The sequence below is a fragment of the Clupea harengus genome, chromosome 3 (assembly GCF_900700415.2).
Source record: "Clupea harengus chromosome 3, Ch_v2.0.2, whole genome shotgun sequence".
In the NCBI taxonomy this organism is placed as follows: domain Eukaryota; kingdom Metazoa; phylum Chordata; class Actinopteri; order Clupeiformes; family Clupeidae; genus Clupea; species Clupea harengus.
Window position 1 is genome coordinate 21625136 of NC_045154.1, and position 24874 is coordinate 21650009.

General features: G+C 43.0%; 1 protein-coding gene across 1 annotated transcript in view; it reads right to left on the reverse strand.

Moving 5' to 3' along the window:
• Positions 1–24130, reverse strand: part of pparab (peroxisome proliferator-activated receptor alpha b) — a 52392-nt gene extending 28262 nt beyond the window's left edge. Inside the window, exons 1-4 of the mRNA XM_012842487.3 lie at positions 23823–24130; positions 18320–18436; positions 6453–6590; positions 631–5713 (exon numbers count right to left, since the gene is read on the reverse strand). The gene's annotated coding sequence lies outside the window, so the exon portion shown is untranslated. The remainder of the gene's footprint in view (positions 1–630; positions 5714–6452; positions 6591–18319; positions 18437–23822) is intronic.
• Positions 24131–24874: the final 744 nt, after the last annotated feature.

Below are 24874 nucleotides of genomic sequence, written 5' to 3' on the forward strand. Positions count from 1 at the left end.
TGAACCCAGGGTAGTGCCAGTTTAATAACTTTCAGCCCAATAAGTAGAAGTCAAAAATCCAAAACAAATCAAAACATTTCCACCTTGACCTATTTATTTCTTCAGCTGTTATAACAAATATTCTTCCAAATGATAATTCAACTACCTGTCATCAACACAATATGGAGAGAGAAACTTCCAAAAAGTAAGGAGAAAGCTAACATGCACCTGTTGAAATAAGTCGTCTACCCTAAAACATACTGTAGGCCTGCATGTTGAACGTAAATTTGTGACAAAACTGATGAAGTTCCCAGATATAAGTTGAACAAGTGAGTGGCATGACATATAGCAACAACGCACCATATAACGACAACGCACAATAGCTACAGTGGGATAGCGACACGGCTGCATGCGCAGGCGTGCTTGCAAAAATAAACTGGACCATAACAATGCCCGAGGAGACAGTTACTGACCACAGATCAGAATCCTGGAGCACTCAGTGAATATCAGGCTCTCGCACAGCGGCTCAACTTAATTATATATCAAATTCTAGTCTCACTTCATGATGTAATTTGATCTCGGTGTAGCCATGCAACATACAATGTAAACACAGTCGGTGAGCAATTTGATTCAATATAAATGCTCATTTACCTTGCATTGAACAGTCCAGACCAAAGCTGCCATATCGCCGAGGAACTCGTCAGCCTATGAGACTGTCAAACTGTGACCAGGGGGTGGGGGAACAAGGAGGTTAAAAAATAGTCCCCTAACACACGTCCTTGTTTGTCCCCAACAGCACAGCTGCTGTCAAACTCCCTCTACAGCCGCAGCAAGACAGCAGCCGCGCTGCCCAACGCCGGATATGGCGTCATGAATGACAGAGGAAAACCCACACCCCCTGACACACCTATAGTTTCAGCGAATAGAAACGCGTCTTCTTTCCCTAGAGCAGGACGCCCCCTAACATTGTAATGACAGCAACCGTTTTTCTTCGGTCTTTTAATATGATAAATTCGCAATGGGGAACTAACATTAGTGCATAGACCAGATTGTTTCAAAATATACATTGTTCACGTAGATGTGCCAAACGTTTCCACGGGGAGTTGTCAACAGATTATCATTCACCTCCCAATGCAATATCTTGAAACAACATTTAAATCTCAAACAGGCAAGCTCAATTGAATCCATCATTTGTGAAAGCATTTAATGACACAGGGTGTTGTTTGGGTTTAAGAATGAAAAAGATTAGTTCTAGTGTCTTTCATTAAATGAATAAATCCTTGAACATAGGCCGATGTCAGTCTGTACTTTTATTTTTTTCATGATATACAAAGTTAGAAATCACCTTTTATGTCCATGTGCATTTGTCATCTTTTATATTCATATGAATTTTAGTGATTGCATTAACCAACGCTCTTACCGCTCATGACCAATACATCTGACAAAGCTAGGTAGCAAACATAGGTAGCCAGTCACCATCACACTCCACTCCAGCCTCTGTTGTTGCCTGGGTGTACATACAAGGCCACTGAAAGATGGCTGGTTTGTTTCTGCAGATTCTGGGAGCAGGCCCAGACATCTAGAGGACCAAGCCAGCCATGTCCCTTTTCCATCACAGCCACACGCACCCCATGACAGGGTCGTGATCGGCTGTGTGCTCTGCATTCCCTGGAGCCATGTCAAGAGCATTGTCAGCGAGCAGAAGCATATCTGGACAGTGGACCATTGCAACAGCCTCCTCTGAGGCGGACAGAAATCTGGACCGCTCTTGTGCTGTAGTCAGCATACGCCGGAGAGAGAGGGAGAGAGAGAGGGCTCAATCGGGGACATCGCCACATTTCACAATTTGTGCAAAATCCTGCACATGTCCTCACTGGTACTGTCTGAGCCAAAAAATAGCCATAAACTTTTATGCTGAAATGATGTTTCTTCATTTTGTAAATCTAAGTGAAATGTATGCCCATAGGGATGAATACATCACAACGGGAGCACCACAGACAAGGAGGAGAAAGGGAGGCGAGCCCTGAATATTGTTCAAGAGAGCAGTTGGTCCGTGCTCAGGCCATGGCAGGCAGGCCAGATTTGCAAACCACCAAATAAAAGACTGAAAGTTCATTAGTCTAGTGAAACATCACAATCTACCAGGAATGCGTGAATTTCATATTATGTTCATTTATAACACAAGGAAGTATGGATCTGCAAGGGATATCATTCTTCCTTGGAAAAGCCCACGTATCAGATAACATACCAAGATGTGTCTCTCTAAGCATCATTTGGGTTTCTAAAGGCGCTGCACACATAAGTAGGTTCACACAGTAATCTATATTCTTCAAGTCACAACTGCAATTTGTTTTTGCTCCAATTGTGTGTGTTTTTTTTTTTTAGTTTCTTTCATATTTTTTGCCCAACTATAGTTTTCAGGTGGAAGAATCTTCTTGAAAACTACATGAGGGTACGTGAGAAGACTAATGCCACAAAAATGTGCTGTTGTTCACATCCTGTCCATTCTGTTTTTCTTCTAATTGAAACTTGGTTGCCACTTTGTTGGTGCAATTAGCAGTTCAGGAAGGGCAATGTTATTCATTGTGCTTTAGTCAACTCCAGTTTATAGCGGTGGTGACAAAAATATGCAAACCTGCCATTGCCCACCTAGTATTACCGTACCATACCCTGGAGTAGTGATAGCTAGATAGTAGTGAGTACTGACAGATAGTGGTTTAGACTGACCATGTTACATTGTCATAATCTGAAGTCTGAAACCCAGATGGTCAGCTTCCAGTAAGGTTCTGGTGGAAGGCAAGGTCAGGCATTCTCTTTGGGCCACAATAATTGTAGGTTTTTAGGAAAGACATTTCCTTCAAGTGCTAAATATGGCTTTAAACACCATGACTCAAGAAAATCTATTCTTCCACTTGACCAATTATGTTCTGAAGTATAAGAGTTCTCTCTCTCTCTCTCTCTCTCTCTCTGCGCGCACACACACACACACATTTTACATAGCCATTCTGATCTAAATTCATCTTTTTTTTCTTCCACTTTTACCCCTCTAAATAAACTGCAGTGAATTTGGCGTCAAACTAAATCCTCCTCTTTCTAACCACAACAGTAGCAGCAGACAGCCACTAGGTGGTGCTCACCTCCCCTTCATGAGAAACCGTTGCCTGGGGGAGGAACTACCTCTTGCAGTGAGACAGACTACAAAAGCGTGAGACTCGTTCCCTGTGACAAGCCAAACACAGCGCCATTGTCTTGCCAGTTTTAGTATTCCACTCAACCGCCCCCGTCCACAGGGCCAAGGTCCACGTCAATTCAAGTGCTGGGTGTTTGGGGGGAGCATCAGAACCATAGCAACTCAACTAATCTTCAGCAAGTGAGTGGTGTTTTTAACTCCGCTTGAGGCACAGGAGGATCGCTAACAGAACAGCCTGTAATCTCACATTTAACATTCTACAACAACACTGCCACCAACAACAGGTCCCACACTAGTCTCTTTGTGTGGGTCGTGGAAGAAAAATATTACGGCTAATAGCGTGCAATGCTAATCTGTGCTCAGATCAGAGAGCAGATTCTGTTGGTATCAAGCTTCTGTAATAAATAGATTAGCATGACATGGCTGCTGCCTTGATTATGTGACTCCCCTGACCCATTTTTCATCACACTTAATTACATTGTCCTCTTTGACCTGTAATGCCCAGAATTACACAACATTTAGAAGAATTTTGGCCCCTGCTGAGACAGGCATGTGAAATGTCTGGCTATGGCCAAAAAAAAAAGAAAAAAGCCCAAAACACTTCCTTCTTGCCAGTGATTAAAACAGGATTTTCAATAGTTTACAGTGCGAAGGATCTGCCATGAGGAGTTCTGTTGGCAGACCTATGTTTCATACACTGGTCCCAGGGCAATAAAAGTGGCATGGGTTTCTCATAAGGTAAACACCGTCCATACTGTGTGACTGGGAAAGAGGAATATGAAGAGCGAAAAAAAATATTTGCCCCATAGGTATTTTGTTCGTTGCACTCTTTAACTTTGTTCTTTTCAAACTTCACACTGACTAAATAACTGAAACAATCTACAGAGATAATTTTAATAGCATTTTTGCCCTTCACATGCTCCTCATACAGGTAAGATATACAGAACTATCAAAGAGACATTCTGTATCTAAACCCCTAGCATTCTGCAGGGCTGAAGTCAGCTCATCAGATAATTTTGTCAAATAGCTTTGGCCTTCTCTGGTTCACAGCCACTGCTAAGCTAACACTTGCTGTTTGTCCTTAGTCAGCTGAGATCCGGAAGCCATGGCCTGTTTCACACCGAAGGCACGCATCACTTGTCAGACAGGACAGGAGGCAGTAGTGCAGGAAACCCTGGAAACCCTGTGTTCTTGTCTGGCCCTCTCAGGTCCCATAGGCTGTGTAGCCATGCAGTGAACATTGCCTAATGGCCATGTCCTGCGCTGCGAAGCCCATGTTTTATTTATTCACGGTCTCAGTGCTCTCTCTCTCTCTCTCTCTCTCTCTCTCTCTCTCTCTCTCTCTCTCTCTCTCTCTCTCACTCACTCCTTCAGCCACTGTGGAGGCCTCCGACTGAACGAGGGGCCAGGGCCATTAGGATCGATAACACAAAGGTCAAAGGTCAAAAGGGAAATAAGAGCCAACACCAAGGTCTTAAGCAACAATCAATTGTTTTATTCATACCACAGTGAACATGTAAGAGAATCCGTTTAGACAGGCTAAGCAGAGCATAAAATGTAATCGAGTGTTCCGTGTTCAGCAATGTAACTGTAACAGGGAATTTGGACTGTCCTACCTGAAGTAATGTCCCACACATACTGTACACAGACATCCCAGGTGAGGTAGCTTTGGGAGTTCTCTTAAGGATCGTCCAGAATGGAAAGTATGCCTGCCTTCTATTGAACTGATGAACTTGTTGTTGTGTTGCGTTGGCTGGCGCTGTATCGCTGCCCTCCAGGGAAGGCAGTAGGTTGTACAGTTATCTCCTGATGGGGCAAAATCACTACCCTGAAACCACACAACCTACTACCTCACCCTGTGCGAACATCATTGGTTGCCATCAGGACAGGAAGAACTAATACAAAGACGGTGGTTCATTGCTTTCAGCGTTTGGAGAAGAAGATAGAAAATCCTGGCCCTTGGATTAAAGTCTACATTTGACATCGACCAGAGGCCAGATTTAAATAATACCTGATATATATATTCACATTTAATGTATAGTGTATTCACTGCACTCCACTTTACTACACTCACCTTTATACTGACAGTTTGCAAAAATATATGGACACACAACATTTCATTTCATGTCCTACAATTTTATACCATTTCATATCAACCTTTCGTTTTTAGAAATGAAACAAACTGACCAGAATGGCTAAACATGTAAGTCGTATCAATAAAACTATTTATCAAGTGTATTTGTACTGCTGAAAGGAAGGGTGGCCCATTTCTGCAGAACGATGACATTACAGCCACTTCAGGAAAGACAGTAAGTTGTATAGTTATCTGACAGGAAGGGTATGACCCTCAAACTATACAACCTACTACCTCACCCCAAAGGACAGTCTTTGATCCTGGTATTTGGAGTCCAGCAGCCTGGTAGACAGCCTCAGCAAGCTTCAGGTCAAATAAATGATGAGAGGTGAGATAAATATTAAGCGTAAACATTCACCTCAGATACACTCCCACCTTTCTTCCCAGATGAAAACAGACTCATACAGCTCCTGTAGGATAAAACAACAACACAATTTGGTCAATGCAGGTGATACAACTCAGAGAAAAGCACCCACAATTGAGGGTCTAATACAGAGTATGCAAAATGGGCTTCAATACTGTACCCAAATACAGTGAAATTGTGGTCTGGATAAAAGGGAGATTGAGTATGCAGGTCGAGATGCACGTGGATAAATGAAAACACTAACAATAAGCAAAACTGATACGATCATTTAATAATAATAATATGAGATGTAGGATGCATTGTTTAAAATCAGCATACAAACTGAAGCATTTTCCACACAAATGATTATGCACTTTTATAATCTATGATAGTGTATTCATGCAAATATTAATGGGCACATATTTCCATTAATAATTAACCTTTTCAACTAAGGTTATTAAAAAAAATCCAAATATGAGTAAACATTCCGTATGCAAAGACCATAAAAATTCTAGAGGAAGAATAAAAAATGACCCCTGTTAATTATTTGTTTCCTTCTTGCCCACTTTGGACTCACATTATGAAGAGTCCTGCCCATTCATTAAATGGAAAAATGTGCAATCATATTCCCCTCCCTTCCACTTCAAATTAACAGGCTCCCCTCCCTGTTATAATGTTGTAAGGAAGCAGTTAATGGAGGACGCATTAATACCCAAATCATGCTTCCTGCGCGCCACATTAGGCATAGATTACATCTTGGTGCCCCATGCGCACTGAGCATTACTGCCTTTGCTAATGACTCTCACCTGTTCTGCTCTCCTGCATGCCGGGGGAGAGTGAACGCTCGCAGATCACTCCTCTCCCCTCCTCTCCTCTCGGCTGCCCTCCCTCCACCGCTCAGACCCTCTCTTCTGCTCATAGCAGTCCTCGCTTTGCTCGGGGATCTAGAGAGGCACACAAGGAGAGTTGGGTCAGTCACACAACGCACAGGTGGGTTTAGAGGGAAAGCAGAACTTAATGTAGATCACAGAAAGCACATAAACACACATAGACACGGATGAACAAACATCATGCACTGTTGGATGTTTGGTGCAAAATAAGATTGCACTCAGATACTCTTGGAATGGCTGTCTGGCGTTCAGATGAATCTTAATGAAATCTTTCCTGTTCTGATGAGGCAGTCATTAGTGAGGCCCATGACAGGTTATAGTGTCACATGATGACCACAGTGTTTTGTGCCTGCCCATTAACAGGACCTGATATGGTCTGGTGGGAGAGTAAGAAAAAACGGTGTCAGTTTATCTCTGTGAATCACACTGCTCTCTGATCATGTCTCTCTCTTTCACCAGCTCTCACAACACTACAAGCTTTCCACACTTTCCACACAATGTGACATTCAGGCGAGGGATGCTTTATCTAAAATGTGACTTCTTGTCAATACTTGTTACTGTATAAATGCCAAGCTCAACACCAGCTAGCCCGCAGAAGCTTACACAATCGGACAGCCCTCTTCTCTTGGTGCTCAGCTGACACCTGGTCCCTGATTGGGCAAGCACTTATTCTTTCCTAAATGAAGCATCTGCAACTGATATCTCTTGCTGTCTGGCTCAACCAGTAGCGGTGCAGGGCAGTATCCCCGCATCCAATGGTTGCCTTGGATAGCGGTCTGGAGTCCAGCCCACTTACAGCAGACAATGCAGCTTTGGGAAAGCTTAGCCTGCTGTAAACATTTCTCACCGCCTCATCTCCAATTTATTCAAGCAAGTAGAGAAATTAAAAACGTTGGAAATTTGAGTAATAATATATAAAAGCAGCATATAAAAGCAGCAAAAGCAAGTATTTTCCTGCCTTTAAATGCTATAATGCTATAATGATGAACAAAAACACAGCATGGCTGTTTGTAACAGTGGATAATGCGTGATGCACAAGAACGTGTTACATAACAAAGTGGTACAATGCCTCCAGAAATGGGTCAGTTCATGTTTGGATGGCACAAATCTCTTGGTCAGTAAACTCGTTCACAGGGGTGAATGGGTTGACGTTTAGATATAGTATATGGCTTGCTGTGTGACTCCCAGCAAAGAATGCTGTTCCAATAGCCAGGCCAACAACGGCATGTCTATTAGCTCCACACTCGCACGGCTAAAAGGACCCCCCCGGAGGTGCGACTGGCCCCCACCGAGCTGCGGTGGCACCCTTCCCTGTGCCCCCTGGACGTGTCATCAGTGCCGGCTGGCAGCCCCCCCAAGGCCAGAGGGGAGTGCAGACGGGAGGAATCCAGGCAGACGCACTGCGGCCGTGCTTAAATAGAGAAGCATGCCTCCTTTGGCCCCCAGGTTAGCAGGCATGGGCGGCTATTTATACCGGAGCCTAAGGGGGTGAGCAGGTCCTGTTACACGTGTGAGGGGATACTGGGGCGAGCGAAGGGGGTATTCTGGTCAAAGTCAGACGGTCTGACCCTTCAACGACCTCTGGGGCTGATAAGGGGCCTTCATGGGGGATTACAGTAGTGTGCTGTGGAGGGAACACCAATGAGATTCCACTCCCTCACACCCACATGTCTGCAGACACACACACACACACACACACACACACACACACACAGCTGTGTGTAGACATACTCAAACATATACTCACATTTGAACTAAATAGACACACTATATGTGCTTGCATTTTAAACACACATGTAAACACACTATCAAATTCACACACAAACCACAATGCACACACTGCCAAATTTGATCATACTGAACTATCCATATGAAAACACATATCTGAACCAGGGTGTGCATTCAACAGACTAAACGGGGAAGCTAGCTTCAAACTAGGCAGGTGATATTCAATCAGCACCATCTTTAGAGAAGAAAAATGACTCCAGTGCTGGCTGCAGCAGAGTGGACACTGTACTGTAAAAAACCCACTGAGGTGAGCAGATATGACTGAGTTCTCCACCAGCTGCTTTCCATCTCTCTCTCTCTCTCTGTCACACACACACACACACAGACACACTCACACACACACACACACATGGAAAAATACACATAAAAAGACAAACACATTCACAAACACGTACATGCACACCCACCTGCTACCACAATCTTTTGTATTGACAATCTGTACGCTCTCTTGCTGTTACTGCTAAGTATGTGCTACTGCTCAAAAACCATTGGGTCTTTGAGTGGAACTGAGCACTGGGGATGAATGCCTACTCAACCATGCTTCAAGACCAGTCCAGGATGGCCAATCTCGGGCCCTTTAATTGACACTTGCTGGCTTGATGGCCGCCGGCAGTTCATGCTAAAGTAAATATGTCAAGATCAATAGCACTCTGGCTGCAAGTCTCTCCGGAGCACAGATGGACAGAACTGCCTCTGATAAAGGGATTATTTCAGCCAGATAAGGCTGGAGGATGGGGGAGGTGGCGTGAGTAGCGAGCAAATCCTAAAATATAAAGATGTCCAGCGCTCACATGCAAAATCACTCTTCAACATGTAGCGATATTATCATCTCTGCTCAAATTATACGGTTACTTGATAAAGAAGGCTAATCTGCAGCATGGAGCACTAGGCTATATAAACACACTTTGAAAACAGAAAAAAACATATTGCTGTTAAATAAACACACACCGATACTGTACATACATACATATATGCATAAATACATACAAACGTTTGTGATCTGAACTGATTGTATGGATGTCGGCAACAGCAGAACTGATTATATACATATATCAGACATATAAAGAATATTTAACCATTATATAAATACTTCAGCCTGAGAGCCAAGTCCTGAAAATATGAATCTTATTGCTTGACCTATTGCTGAGTCTGTAACCACATAATTCCATATTGTGAAATGGGAAAAACATGGGCTTTGGGATACGGTTTGTTTTTGACTGACTTTGACAAGAGGCCAAGGGCACAAGTGGACTACAACCAGGCCCTGAGAACAAGCCCATTTTCCCATCCAAGTGTATTCCAAACCTTATCTAGATTCTTCCGTACTCAACTTTTACCCTTTTCAGCTTATGAAAGATCCCATTGAACATTAGTGTATTACTTACAAAGTAAAACCCCCTTTAGATCACTTAACTGACCGTTAAAGTTAAAGTACATTGTTCTCCATCAGTGGCTACATTTTCAGTTTTTCAATAGCCAGAGCTGAGCCAAACTCATGCACCTGGCCGAAGCTTGGCGGCAAGCACCACAATTTCCCCTTGTCAGCAGCACAAAGACTTGGAGCACAGAATGCAGCGGAACTTGAATGCGGGAATGATGGGTTGGTCGTATCTGTCAAACAGGTGCCAATTCAGCGTGATGTATGACTACCGTATCGCAGCTGCATCCTGTTTGGAGGGGTTCCGTCAGCTTCAGTGCCTACTATGTAAAATTCAGGCGCTGTATGAGGGCAACAATGTGGACTTGGAGCTGAGGGGCCTAAGTGGCCTGGCTGGAAGGCAGGTGGGCGGACTCATGGTAAGGCCAACACACAATGACACGACGGGGGAACCGCATGGCTCCGCGTTGACATGGAAGGCCCTGGCTGATTGAGACAAGTCCTCAGTTCTGACACGTTCTGCTGCCCCGCACTTTGACCGTACCCAACCCCCCCCCCCCCCCCCCCACCATGTGCCATCCGATGGCCCTCACACCAGGGAGACAGAACAGCAGCTGGGGCTATTTATAGGAGGAGCTGGGCTGTACGCATAGCTATCTTCTCACTGAAAAACTCAGCTGGAGGAGCGAAGGGATCTGCAACCTTGAGTAACGCATTAGCGGCTACAGCTACAGCTACAGACCTCATCCTCATTTGCCACTGTGGGGGGAAAACCACATCAGCAAGCATTCTATATATATATATATATATATATATATATTTATTTATTTATATAGCGCCAAAACAATACAAAATTCTCTAGGAGCTTTACAGAGTCCAAGGCCTGAAGCTCCCAATGTAAAATGTGTCATGAAGGAAAAAGAGTCTCAAATCTGAATGTGAGCCTGGCGCATCAAACGCAAACACAAGGAATTGTGACCGGACACATTTTACTTTAAAATGTCTACTTTGATGTGAGGGCACAAACGTATTTCGATGCCAGCACGCCTCAGCGTGTGAGAGAGCGAAGTGACCACGCTGCGATGCCATCTGCTCTGGAGAACCATAAGCAAACGCGAGCCCACGGGAGGCCAACTCAAAAATATCACTTCCAAAAGGTCCGCGCTGGAAAATGTTTTGCTTGCTTTGGTCTCATGGTGGATGACATGGAAATAACTATGTAATGGGCACTCTTATGCAATATCATTCATAATTCATTCCGCAAACACAATATGGATGGCGTTTCTGTGCCTTGCTGGAGAGCAGAGGCATCAGGGAGAGGAGCGAGGCGCGAGGCTGAGAGCCAGACCACAGAAAACGGAGTCTGAAGAAGCCTAGAAAGTAGTGCCGAACAAAAATCCCATCGTACATGTTTCCTTCAGGGTTGTGAGACTTGTTTCAGCAAAGTTCTTTTTTCACTGAAGTAGGTATTACCCATTACCTCTGGCTAATGAAGAGGTGAAGCTCGAGCATTTTCACAGTCATACTAACACCATAATTATCGGTAACGCGTCACTGAAACTAGCAAACGGGTATATTCAGGCTAGTATTTGTATATTATGAGGACCTATCATGACAAAAACTAACTACTATCTCATGGTCTATCTTACACACTAGCCCTTTTGGAAGAGGTGCAGTTTCCTCTTTAGTCCAGCCTTGAAAAATCTCCATGTTTCTGGATTAACCCTTGGCACTGTTACAGGGCGCCACAGAATGCTAGGTAGCGTTCCACAAGCTAATCTCTCTGAAGACAGCAGGTCTGCTGGGTGTCCAAGCACCCCCTGTTGCTAAGGCCTAGCAGCAGCGCGCCCCGGACCCCCTGCTCTCTGCTCTTTTTTTGGGATCTATAAGCCATATGCCTGGGTAATCGAATGTTTGGTGTGGGGCTTGCAGCTGGTGAGGATAAAGGGGCTGGGCAGAGAGACTCGGGGGCTCTTCTGCACGGCAAGCAGGTTAGGTTACCGGCCAGACTGCTGGGGGAGCCAGGGGCAGTGCGTGCACGGTGCGCAGAGGCACGGGGGGCTGTCGGTCGGTGGGTGGGGGGGATGGGGTTGGGGGTGGATGTGGTGTTCAGGTCTGTCCAGCTCTGGGCCCTGCCAGCACATTTTGCGCCAGTGGAAAAGAACAGTTTGTGGCTCCCAACCAAGGTGAGCTCTTTGAGACGAGCATCTGGGAATGGTCCAGGGCACTGCAAAGCCGCTTTTTTTTTCATATGCAGTCAGTCAGCAACAATTAAGGCTCTCAATAACAAAGACCAGATCCTGTAGTTTGATCACCTTTTATTACTCAGTGCACTCTCAATCTACCACCATTGCTCATTTTCCTTAAAGCCCAACACTCCTCTGTCTCAAAGTCTGCACAACCTACCTCCCTCTCATCCAGCTACCTGACAGGTCCCACATACACAAAATGGATGCCGAGAGCCTATCGGAAGCTAGCAGGATAGGCTTTTTATAAATTTTAACGTATTACACTAGCCAAGTAATTTCAATGGACAATAGACTTCCCACGAGTACTGCCATACCCTATTGCCTTTGGGATACTGGTTGTCCAACTTTGACCCTGATATTCCACCACCTGAAGAAGTGGGCCGTCTTCCCATCTGATTCCCTCCGCTGCGCTTGTGGGCTAATGACAGGAAGAGTGGCCATTGTATGCCTACATACGATACTAAGTTAGTTAGCCGACACATCAGAGACAGTGCAAGAAAAGGGTGTGCGATGGTTCTTAAATGGTGGTCAAAATAGGAAAAGGTAGGTCAGATTGCCTCAGATTGTGAGGTTTAAAAGTTACTGGAAACCGTACCTAGAGAGCAAACAACTAAGCAACGTGCATACCCTCTGTGATATTACTCCATTACATACTAGCACTGTCAAAATTAACATATAATTAACAACATATTAAACATATTAAGATTAACGCAATAAATTAAGCTGCCTGGGTTTTGTTATTATTTCTGCCTGCTTAGTTGAATTCACAAGCTTGCAAGTTTACTGAGCACTTCAACTTAAAAATGTACTTAGTGGGCTTCACACCACGTTCTAACCTTCAAACTGGTGCCCTAGTTGCTAGCTTCCTCCAAAGTATCCCCCTCCCTCCACAAAAGTCCGTCTTTTGTCTACTCTGCTCCTCCGCAGCTTCATCTCAACCCCCGTTTCAAAATAAAAGTCCCACTCTTTTTTCACACTTTATGTGCTAAACATAAAACAAATACGCCTTCCACGCTGACAGTCAATTTTGATGACCTTGATGGTTTTGTTGGAAATCTGTAGTTAATAAGTGAGAATCTGTGTTCTCTAAAAATGCATTAAACAATAGTATTTGAATTTAAATATGCTTCCATTGTGTTGATTCTACCTAAATTCTGTGATTTTATATTTAAATATCAATTATTACAAGTTTCAGTTTTAAGGGAAAAAAAGATTAATCGCGATTAATCACAGCAAATTGTCAATTGACAGCACTGTTCATTACTCAACAATAAGAACAAACAAATAAATATGTATCTGCAAAAAATAAGCTAGTTAGGTAAACACTGATTGCAAAGAAATTATGTTATTACAGACCCTATTATATCACAAAACACACAATTAATGGTCTAAAATAACTATTACTTGACAAATATATTTTGTAGAAGTGAAACATAAAATCGCACTCATGGCTGTGCTGTTAAATCTAATAATTTGTATATATTATAAAACGTATAATTTTTTACCCTTGGCCCATGGTTTTGTCCCTATCACCAAATTACCATTGTGTTGACGGACACTTTAGTAGCATTCCCTTGCATTTGATATTATTATTATTATTATTATTATTATTATTATATTATTATTAGTACAGCATCTAGTTTATTTTTATATATAAAATATTTTATGTTTTTTTTGTCCAAAAGTACAACCGCTTAAACTCCTACAAAAATGACATTACTGCAATGTTCTTGGAGAACCAAAAAACCGATGCACGGAATGCAAAGAAATATATATTGATCACTTATCACACATTTAGCATTAGGCCATTACTTCTGTTAGCAGTTTTAATTGTTTGACAACACAATCTTCATACCACAACCATAACATAACATCCCATAATAGTTAATAGCCTCAACTATCCAAGGCTAAATCAATTATTTTGCACAGACAGGAGGAAAATAAAAACATCCATCACGCATCTACTTACTGCAACAGCCCATTTACTCTGAGGGGAAACATCATAAACATCATCATAATCCCGTCTGGAGAGAAACAGAGAGAGAGGAAGGAGACAGAGAGGAACAAGACAGAGAGAGAGAGAGAGAGAGAGAGACAGAGAGACAGAGAGACAGAGAGAGTGAAAGAGAGAGAGCTGGATGGCTTCACTGCACCCTGTCTACTGATCACCTTGCTCTGCCGTCTCGCTCTGCCTCACAGGGAAACTCATTAGAGGAGCATGTAAGGCACCACGCCCTCTTAGAGCTCCTGAATACATGCCATGCCTTACCACTGCACACTCAGCACCTGACACCAACACAACTCAATATGTGTGTGTGAGAGAGAGAGAATGTGTGTGTGTGTGTGTGTGTGTGTGTGTGTGTGTGTGTGTGTGTGTGTGTGTGTGTGTGTGTGTGTGTGTGTGTGTGAGAGAGAGAGTGTGTGTGGGTGTGCGTGTGTGTGTGTGTGTGAGTGTGCTTGTGCGTGTGCGTGTGCGTGTGCGTGTGCGTGTGTGTGTGTGTGTGGTCATACGTGTTACATATGTGGTTGGGAGAGTTAAAGCAAGTGAAGGGTGCACGGACAGTTAATCATCATTAGTCGATCTGATTGGATTTGTCCACAATTGCTGCATTAGGAGATGTGAAGGACTTGCCTTTGCAACTCGATGAGGTCACCAATTACCATTCCCCATTTAACACTTGTTCTGAAGGGTGTTAATTCTGCACAAGGACACTAATTGCAGCCCTGAGGCTGGCCTTGCAGCGCAGGGGATTTTATATATAGTTTTTGACATTTACATTACCGTATCAGACGCTGGCCAGGTGCCAGTGTATTTGCACACCGAGTGGCTCCTGACTTAGGAAGCAGTTTCCATGGCACTAAAATGTATTTGGGGTTTCGTTATTATTATCTGTGAGGCGAGCTTGGCAGCACTACAATGGCACAAACAAATAAGCTACTGAGTTAATGCAGCACTTACCGATCTATATCTGTGCTTATATTTTTGCTGTTCTGTCACCAAGCTGCCAACACCTCTTTTATAATGAAATGATCCTCTAGGACATGTTTCCCAAAATTTGTCATTAATTACTTAGATCAAGTCCTTTAGGTATAAAAATAATATGTTGAAAAAGAGCCGGCCCAACTACACTATACCTTTTTTTAAACTGTGACCACCATTTTCAAAATCCCCCTCCGGACTCCCCCACCCCCCCTATTGACGCCTCTGTCAAAGCCAACTACTCCTTGACCTAATGAACACGGAAATGAGGCAAACCAAAATGTGAGTCATTTCCGCACAGGCTGCTAAGCTGCTAACTGCACATTAATGACATCCTGTCACATTAGAAAGATGCAGTATTCCCTCTTGTCTTGACCTTCTGACCCACCAGACCGGGAACACTGCCCTGACCCCCACCACCACCACCACCACCACCACCACCACCCTTCCTCACGGGCTGTCTGCATACAGGCTTGGGTTTATGAACCTGACCATACCTAATGCTTAATGAAGCTGCAAACTCTTACGGAAGTGCTTACCAAACCATGAGACTCAAAGCAGGTGGGCTCCAAAGACCAATTCTTGTCCATTCCATGCACATTTTCAAAGCTATTTAAGGACACATTTTCATCCTGTCTTTTCCTTCAAAACTCCATCTTCCACTGTGGGCTTGAGTAGCTACCAATAACCTGACTCAAAAACTTGGGTTAATTCAATTTAATTCAATTCATTTCAATTTTATTTACATAGCGCCAAAACAATAAAATTGTCTCAAGGCGCTTTACAGAGCCCAGTGTCTGCACCCCCTTAGAGTAAGCACAATGGCGACAGGGGCAAGGACAAACTCCCTGTTAATAAGGAAGGAACCTTAAGCAGAACCACGGCTCATAAGGGGGGACCCATCTCCTTGAGATCGGCAGAGAGACTTCAAAGCCAATTTGGAGAGTGCTGGTGTGTTCAGTGAGTGCCTCTGAAGAACAAGTCATTTGAAAAAACTTTCACTTCTCAACAGACTTTTTAACCTGGAGTCTTAGGTTTTACTGTGTGACCATAAATATTATTATGGAAAGGGTTGACGACACAGCTGTAAGTCCTAGCAATTGATTGTACTGTCTCGCCAGACAGGTATCTAATCCAAGGCTTTGATGGGCTATGTTGCAAACTCTAATGAATGTAAGATCCTAAGCAGTCTTAAGCATGTGTCACTTGATTCTCATCACTTGGACAATGCCATCTTCACAATTTGGAACAAATTTTTCACAAGTGAATTTTACCAGGAAAATGACAAGACACCACCATCTTCCTCTCACTTTCCCCATATGTGAAAAAGTTCTCCAACACAAGATCTGGCACCTGTCCCATGCAATCCATTAAAGATTATCCAAGTTAATCTTAGGGATAGGGAGACAGTGCTGTTGGTGAACTATGGAGTAACTAGGCAACTACATCATTCAGCAGAAGGGTCTGTGATCCAATATTATGTCACTATTAGCAAGCGCAGCGCTCCGCTGGATCTGAGCCGCTGCTCATGGATAAATGGCATCCCAGCTGATATCCCGATAAATGTGCGCAAAATGAAAGGGCCCACAATTCTCAGTGGTCAGCAGCTCGGAGCTGATGGCTTCCATGTGTGGGAGAGCCCTGCGTATTCACCACTGCTCCAGCTCTGCCCTGAGCCAAACACTCATTTCACTGAGGGATGGGGGCAGGAGAGAGAGAGAGAGAGAGAGAGAGAGGGAGGGAGAGAGAGAGAGAGAGAGAGGGAGAGAGAGAGAGTAAGAGAGGGACAGAAAGGGAGAGAGAGAGGTAGAGAGAGAGGGAAAGAGAGAGACAGAAGGGGAGAGGGAGAGAGAGGAAGAGATGGACAGAAAGGGAGAGAGAGGAAGAGAGGGACAGAAAGGTAGAGAGAGAGAGAGAGGAAGAGAGGGACAGAAAGGGTGAGAGAGAGAGGGACAGAAAGGGAGAGAGAGAGAGAGAAAGAGAGATCTCTCTACCCACCTACTATAGTACTTGCAGAGCCGTGCTAAGATCCAGAAAGTTGTCTCTTTCCATAAGGGGAAGAGAAATCAAATCTGGGAGTGGATGAAGACGTGAGCCCCTTACAGCGCCACTCCCCTCTTCAACTTCCAATTCCCACCCATCTGCACAACTGATGCCTGAGAGGCTATTTGGACCTGAGATTGAATAACTTTCACTTGGTAGAACACACACCAAGAGAGACATAAAAGTTGTCCACGTTGCAACCTTCAGTTGAGGATAAAAAGGATTACCCTATTCCCAAATGCCCGCCTAATGGAAAGTTATCCGATGACCTACTTCAAGAACATCTCTCCTTCCTGACAAAGAGAAAATTATTACTTTGAGAACGAGGGAAACTATGGCACTTTGACAGTTTTTTTATTTATGACAGTCTTCATAATTTCTCTTAGTTTTTTTGTGACATGCAGTATTGGCTACCCAGCAACTATGTTTTGTTAAATTGAACTTTATTCTGACTGTGTATGTGTGTGTGTGTGTGTGTGTGTGTGTGTGCGTGTGCGTGTGCGTGTGTGTGAGAAAGAGAGAGAGAGAGAGAGAGAGAGAGAGAGAGAGAAGGAGAAAATCGAGCGATAAGGCACAATTGTGAATTTATGTCAGAGAGGGGGGAGACTGCTGGACTGGGACTGTTGGGCCTTTGCCACTGCTCTGGCCAAATGAAAACAGCTCTCCTGATTTGCCACGATGATGAGCCACATACTGCCTGCATCCATGAATGCACAAAGAGTGGGGGTTCCCTGATGTTTCAACATGTCTGGACTTCACTGGCAACTGGTAACCATGGGGACCACTCACGATGGATGGTGGTTTCACCTTACTTCAACTCACTTAAAATTATAAACCATGGACCATGTGTCATATTTATGCTAAATGTATTTATTTTTCTTAAGAAAAGGAATGCTGGTTTGACTTTGTATGTATTTAAGAAATTACACTTTTCCATATTCTGCAGAGCCATCTTTCTTACGTAAAAGCAAAAATGATAACAATGATAAGGCAACAATCACTGTTATATTACAGCCATTAACATGACTACAAATTTGACACTGATGCCTTCCTTACATTGATTGTGCCAAATAAATCTTAATAGATTCCTTTTGAGGGTTGCCATGTCATGCAACCTGTTTATTTATGAATTGGTTTATTTATTTTTGGGAGTCACTGCCCACACTGCCCACACTACCCACACGGCCCACACTACCCTGGTAAAATATGCCACATCCACTCCCAGATAGCTTTGAGGCTCCGGGGGGACTCAGAGGAGCTCAGACAATGGGCAGAGTGCAGGCGCCAGTAGGACATTCGACTGAAGACACTTAATGATTTTCACAACAAACACAAACTTAATCACCTGATTGCGAATGTGGAGACGTCATCTTTGCTATCGTGTCCTCTCTGTCCTCTGACATTACAGCACAGCACCTGGGTTTCTCAATGGAATGCTGAAATACTGAGGTCCACCATCATTCTGTGAAATAAAAAATTGCACTTCTCAGGGTCATCAAATAGTGTCCTATGTATTTATATATAAATAGCACTACATAACACCTAAATACAACAGATGATGCACACAAGCCAAAACAAACATACACTGATTCAAACACATACACTTATGTCTGTAATCAAATACACTTGCCTAGCTGGTAACATGCATACTACTTCATGTAGCAATTCATGCCAGCTTTATAACACATTCATAACACTGCTGACAGAGTATTCTTATAGAATATCTGAACATTTATAAATGCTTTATATATGTTATACTTCTGAAAACATCCAACAGCTGACAGAATGACATACAGTGACCACCCTGGAGTCAATGAACAAACATGCATGAGGCATTTGTGAATTATTTAACTTTTTTAACCTTGATTAATAAGCATTATGTGAATTCTATATGAATGTATACTAATATATAACGTATGCGGATGACTCTCTCTCTCTCTCTCTCTCTCTCTCTCTCTTTCTCTCTTTCTCACACACACTTATGCACACACATGAAAAAATGTATTAAATTCTTAGCTCAAGAATAAACCCAATAAGATTGGACTGATTTGTCCAATTTTGTCAACATTTTAACCTTGGATATTCTCCGACGAGATGACTTACACCAGCGTTAAACAGAAGTTCTGGCTACAGCACAATTTGGTGCTTAGAAAAGGCCCCAACGAATTAGATTGGATTGGATTGGTCACATCCTACATCCCTGGAATGATCTCAACTACCTGAGTACAGTGGAATTAAAGTAATTACAGCCACACACTATGATATGATGACATTACGCACAGTAACATAGTACTAACATAGACGTGAATGCAGGAAGCCCAGGAGAGATCAGTGAACAGTGGAGTTCAAGATCCATGGGAATGTCACTGATTTAGCAGATCCACTGTGTCATATGGCAGTCCGTGTTGTGTCAAAACCGATATGAAAAGGTTTTGGAAGAAATGCATACAGTAAATGTACAATAATGTATTACATTGTTTACTATACTTTAAACCTCTTTTTAATTTCCTACTATTATAAAAAAAAAATATGCTAACTTCTTTTTCAGATTACTGCAGAAAGTGACGTATTATTTTAATTTAGGCACTGTATAACATAAATATGTCCAATATTTTGCACAAAATGAAAGCATTCATCTGATATCTAGTGTGACAGTATTGCATTTTAATTCCTTTATTTTGATGTATTCTATTTCAAGACTGAAATGACTGAAATTCTCATTATGATCAGAGTAACAGTAAGGTGAGAGTACATTTGTAAGATGTAGGTGTATCACACACACACACACACACACACACACACACACACACACACACACACACACACACACAAACGCACTATGCGAGCACACTGTTGCATGCACACACACACACACACGCACGCACGCACGCACGCACGCACGCACGCACGCACGCACGCACGCACGCACACACACACACACACACACACACACACACACACAGGGATTTAAGTGAAAAAGTAATTAATCGAAAAAATACACAATGCCCTTCCTTAAAGTAAACATTGCTTTCCTGGTAATACATTTCCCTGCATTGAAACTAATATTAAACTAATATTCAAAAATAATCGTCAGAGAAATGCCCCCAAAACTTAAAGCATCTATGCATCAAATTAAATAAAATCTAATTATTTTAGAATGCGAATTTCCTTTAAGGGAGAGCAAAGCTGAACAATAGTCTATCTCCATAGACATTTAACTCTGTCTATCTGACCGAGCCACAGACCTACACACACACACACACACATGCTCACTTATGCCAGTTTGCAAGAAAAATGTATATGTATAAATTGCTAAATTAAATATACCGATACAAAGGGGAAAAAAGGAAAAAAAATCAAAGGTTATTTGCACTTCATTCATCCATCCCGGTAGAGACTAAATTTTAAAATTAACGTTTGGGATATTTCTGCAATAATTAAGGTAAAATAACTTTTGGCTGGAGATTACAGATTCAACACCTGACTCTATTTTCAAACACATTAAACTGAAATACTCCATATTTGCAGCCAAGCCTATGGCTATCTTTTCTTCTAAACAATGCCCACATAATCGGACCAAATTACCTAAATGATTTAAATGTGTTACAAATGATCAGTATTCAGTATCTTTGAGCTAAAATTAAACATTTCCACACCATGATAAAAAAACGGTAGAATATTTAACTCAAACCATTTCATATGTAACTTACATTACATTATTATTATCTATGTTGTAACATTTACAAAATAAATAAATATATATATATGTATATATATATATATATATATATATATATATATATATATATATATATATATATAAAAGTATATTTCAAAGTTTTTGTTAGTTTAGTTTTTTCTTCTTCTTGAGATGCTAATACCTTCAGACACTAAATCTCAAAATAGTCATGGCTACCAAAGAACTATATATATGGGAAGAAAGCATGTAGAAATATATGAACAAATAAAAAATCTAATCTAATCGTAAAGTGTTCTAAAAATGTAGAGAATGCAATTATGACAAAGTTAAATTCTACGCACATAATAATACTCTCTTCGCATTTTTCAAATGCATACACAAATACACAGTTATAAACAGGGCAGACAAACGAATATTGTGCAAGCAGTTTGATTATTAGAACTAAAATATCAGGAAAAAAAGTATTACACAAAATATGTATTTATAAAATAAAGAGTATTAAAAAGTCGATGGATAACAATGCTAGAAGAATACTCAAAATGGCGGCTCAAGCCTCTGTAGTTCAGCAAGAGTAACGTACACTGCAGATTGTGTGTGTGTGTGTGTGTGTGTGTGTGTGTGTGTGTGTGTGTGTGTGTGTGTGTGTGTGTGTGTGTGTGTGTGTGTGTGGGCGTGCCCAAGTCTGTGTGTCTGTCTGTCTGTCTGCATTCGACTGTACTTGGGAATGTGTGTGTTGGTGTATCCTTGTATTGTGTGTGTGTGTGTGTGTTTGTGTATGTGTCTGTGTGTATGTTTGCTGAATAGAGATAACCTAACCAAAAAGGAATAAGTCCCCAAGCCTGTCATGATTTATGCCCGTCTACACCTTTGTGGTGTATTTGTGTGAATTATCTTTCTGTCACACTGATTTTTACTGATGTGCACGAGTGTGTGACTGTATATATGCAAACAAGCTTATATCTGTGCACTTCGATGTGTTCGTCAGCTTGCCTGTGTCTGTATGTGTGTGTGTAAATTCATTTGTGTGTGTGTGTGTGTGTGTGTGTGTGTGTGTGTGTGTGTGTGTGTGTGTGTATGTGTGTATGTGGCGTATGTATAAAGTGCATATGTGTGAGTATTTGTGTATGTGTGTGTATGCACAAATTTCATTTTTAAGTGTGTGTGTATACTTGTGCATTAAGTGCATATCTGTGTGTGTGTGTGTGTGTTTGTGTGTGTGTATGTGTATACTTGCGCATTAAGTGCATATCTGTGTGTGTGTGTGTGTTTGTGTGTGTGTGTGTATGTGTATACTTGTGCATTAAGTGCATATCTGTGTGTGTGTGTGTGTGTGTGTGTGTGTGTTCCCGCGCATATGTGAGGGTGTGTCTCTACACCACACCTCCTCTGCGCAGAAATGCAGCATTACGAGCACGCCTCTCCGAGGGGGGGTGTGATAGGCTTGGGGAGCGCGGGCCCAGCGGCAGGAACCTCCCTTCGATCAGGCCATCTGCCTGCACCTTGGTGGCACAGTACACCTTACGAACAGCAATGCCCCCCCCTGATGTGGGAGGGGGGGGGGGGATGGTCTCAAAATGCCCCGTCAGCTGAACGCTTCGACCATCGCAGAGGTAAGCTCCACAAGGGCGAATATCTACGTCAAAAAAAAATAAAAAATGTGCCAGCTCACTGTGCCAACGAGCCTGTGCCAAACCGGGCTCTGTGCAGTGCAGTCTTTAGCACGCGCTCTCGGCTGGGAGAAACCAGAAGCAATTGTGTGTGGCCTACTTTGTTGATACACACTTATGGCTTTCACTTGCGCTAAAATGTGATTCATCCGAGTGAAATATGCCCCTTTGCCAGATTCTCTCCATCACCAGATCTATTCATTCAGAATACGAATGATGGAATTACAATATGAAAGAGTTTGTCAAGAACGATTAATGTATTTTAGTCCCGTTTGCTAACAGCCAAATTTGAAAATATAGGATGGTTAACACTTTATCATATCACAATATTATTACTGTAGGATCAGCAATAGAGGCAGTAAATTACAATGCAAAATGAGGTTCCTGAATACTAAATTATAATTGTTTGTGATGTCATTCCAGTACTACACTTTGAAATTCTGCAATCAATTATATATTTTACATTGAAAATTCGTAGATTGCATAGGAAGCTGTGTGTAAATGCCCGGTATCACACATTTTAAGAAATCGCCGAAAAAATAATTGAATTGTTACGGTTAAATAGCACATGTTCATTTAAAAACTTTTGTAATACTGTCACATTACAGGTGACATTATTGAAATTTTTATGGAATTTTTACAAACATGGATTTATACTTTTTTCTCATTGACGAACACTGAAATAAGGTTTTGAGGTAATGTAGCTGCAGCTTAATCATAGAGCATGGCTCCGAACCGGAGACATACTCGAAATATCTAAAATGGGTAGCAATGGATGCAGAGGAATGTAAGCTGTGTAAGAATCTTGGACCTCTTCTGTCTGCTATCCTGGCATCACAAAGTAAAGTGCAAGGTAAAGTGCGTTTCTGTACGAGTAAAAAGTGTGAAAGAAATGCAAAATCAGACTGCTTGAGGACAACAAATGCACATGATTTTAGTTTTAGCCTTATCCAGCCTTTTTTTAGACTTATCCATGTTAAAAAGTAATGCAGTGTTACGAATGAAGAAATGCAAAAATGCAACATACATGCATACAATATAGTCAGAGTGGATAATATATAGTAAAGAAGAAAAAAAAGATATTATAACATGACATTTTCACCAACAAATCAAACCAATATGCAACAATTTGTCTTCCCGGCCTATCAAATGGCCTGTTGTCAAGTGAAAAGAGAGTGTAGAATGGACTTGTTAAAAAGAGTGTAGAATGGGCTTGTTAAAAACAGACTTTAATGCACCTTATAGATAACTTCGTCAATCTAAATCTCGCATGTATAGTGACCAATTTCCTCCACAAAATGGCGCACGTTTATACCCTCAGTATCGAACACGTACAATATGCGCTTGCAAGATACTGGGGAAAAAACATCTAACTTCACTATTTACCAGTGCGAATCAATCACGGACGAAAGCCATAACTAAGGTCTGAACCAAACACACACACACACACACACACACACTTTGGGGACAGTGCAACTCACCCAAATTAAATGGTTGCGGCGGGAGGCTCCTAAGTCCAGCGCTTGAAGGTGAAATCGGGGAAGGCCTCGCTCGTGCTCCGAACTCGTGCTTTTTTCCCCCCTCCCTCCTCCGCTCTCCTCGGCTCTACTCGGCTCTGCGTGGGGAAAGAGAGGGCGGTCAGCTCGGGCGCCCACAGGAAGCTGAGCAGGGCAGCTCGGCTCAGGGCAGCGCAGAGCAGGACCAGCGCCGGCAGGCCCCGCGAATCCCGCATTTGTTCACCCTTGCCCAGCCCCCCCTCTTCCTCCCCTCCTACCCAGCCCCAGCCCCTGAGCCGCACGCTCCCTTTGACAGCCTGCCTGCCTGCCTGCCTGCCTGCCTGCCTGCCTGCCTGCCTGTCTGCCACCAGGCCCTGGGCTGAGCGACTGGCTGAGTGGCTAGCTGGCGGGCAGGAGGGCGACCAGGCGGGCGGGCGGGCGGTAGGGTGGGCGGGCGGGAGGGCAATCTGTCTGGCTGGAACTGCAACAATAGGAGGCCATGAGAATGTCTGGAAGGTGTGAGCTGAGTCTGTCTGCCAGTTAGCATGTCTGAATGGACGAATGTTAGCAAACAGACAAGCAGCATGCCTGATGCATGCAAATAGCACAACCAGTCCAGCTCGGCCCTGGTTTAGGCTTATGAATAATTCAGCAGACTGAAAGAGGACCCCCCTGCGTCCCCCTGCGTCCCCCTGCCCCCCCCCCCCCCCCCCAGCAGCCCCATTACTTTCTCTCACGCCTGTCTCCCCTCGATGCTGAAATGCCTTCACTACTGGGAGCTTCAGCTACCTCCCCTCACAGGGCCGCCGTACTGTACATGTAGCAGGGTAGCGACACCGAAGAAGCACACACACACACACACACACACAGACAAACACACACAAACACACACAGACACACACAGACACACATCACACTCACACAGGCACACATAAAATACACACGCTCACATGAGTCCGTGAAACCTCTCTTAATTCATTCTGTGTGCTCTCCTTTGCTTTGCCCCCTTTTTTCTGTCTTTTGTGCAGAATTGGCAC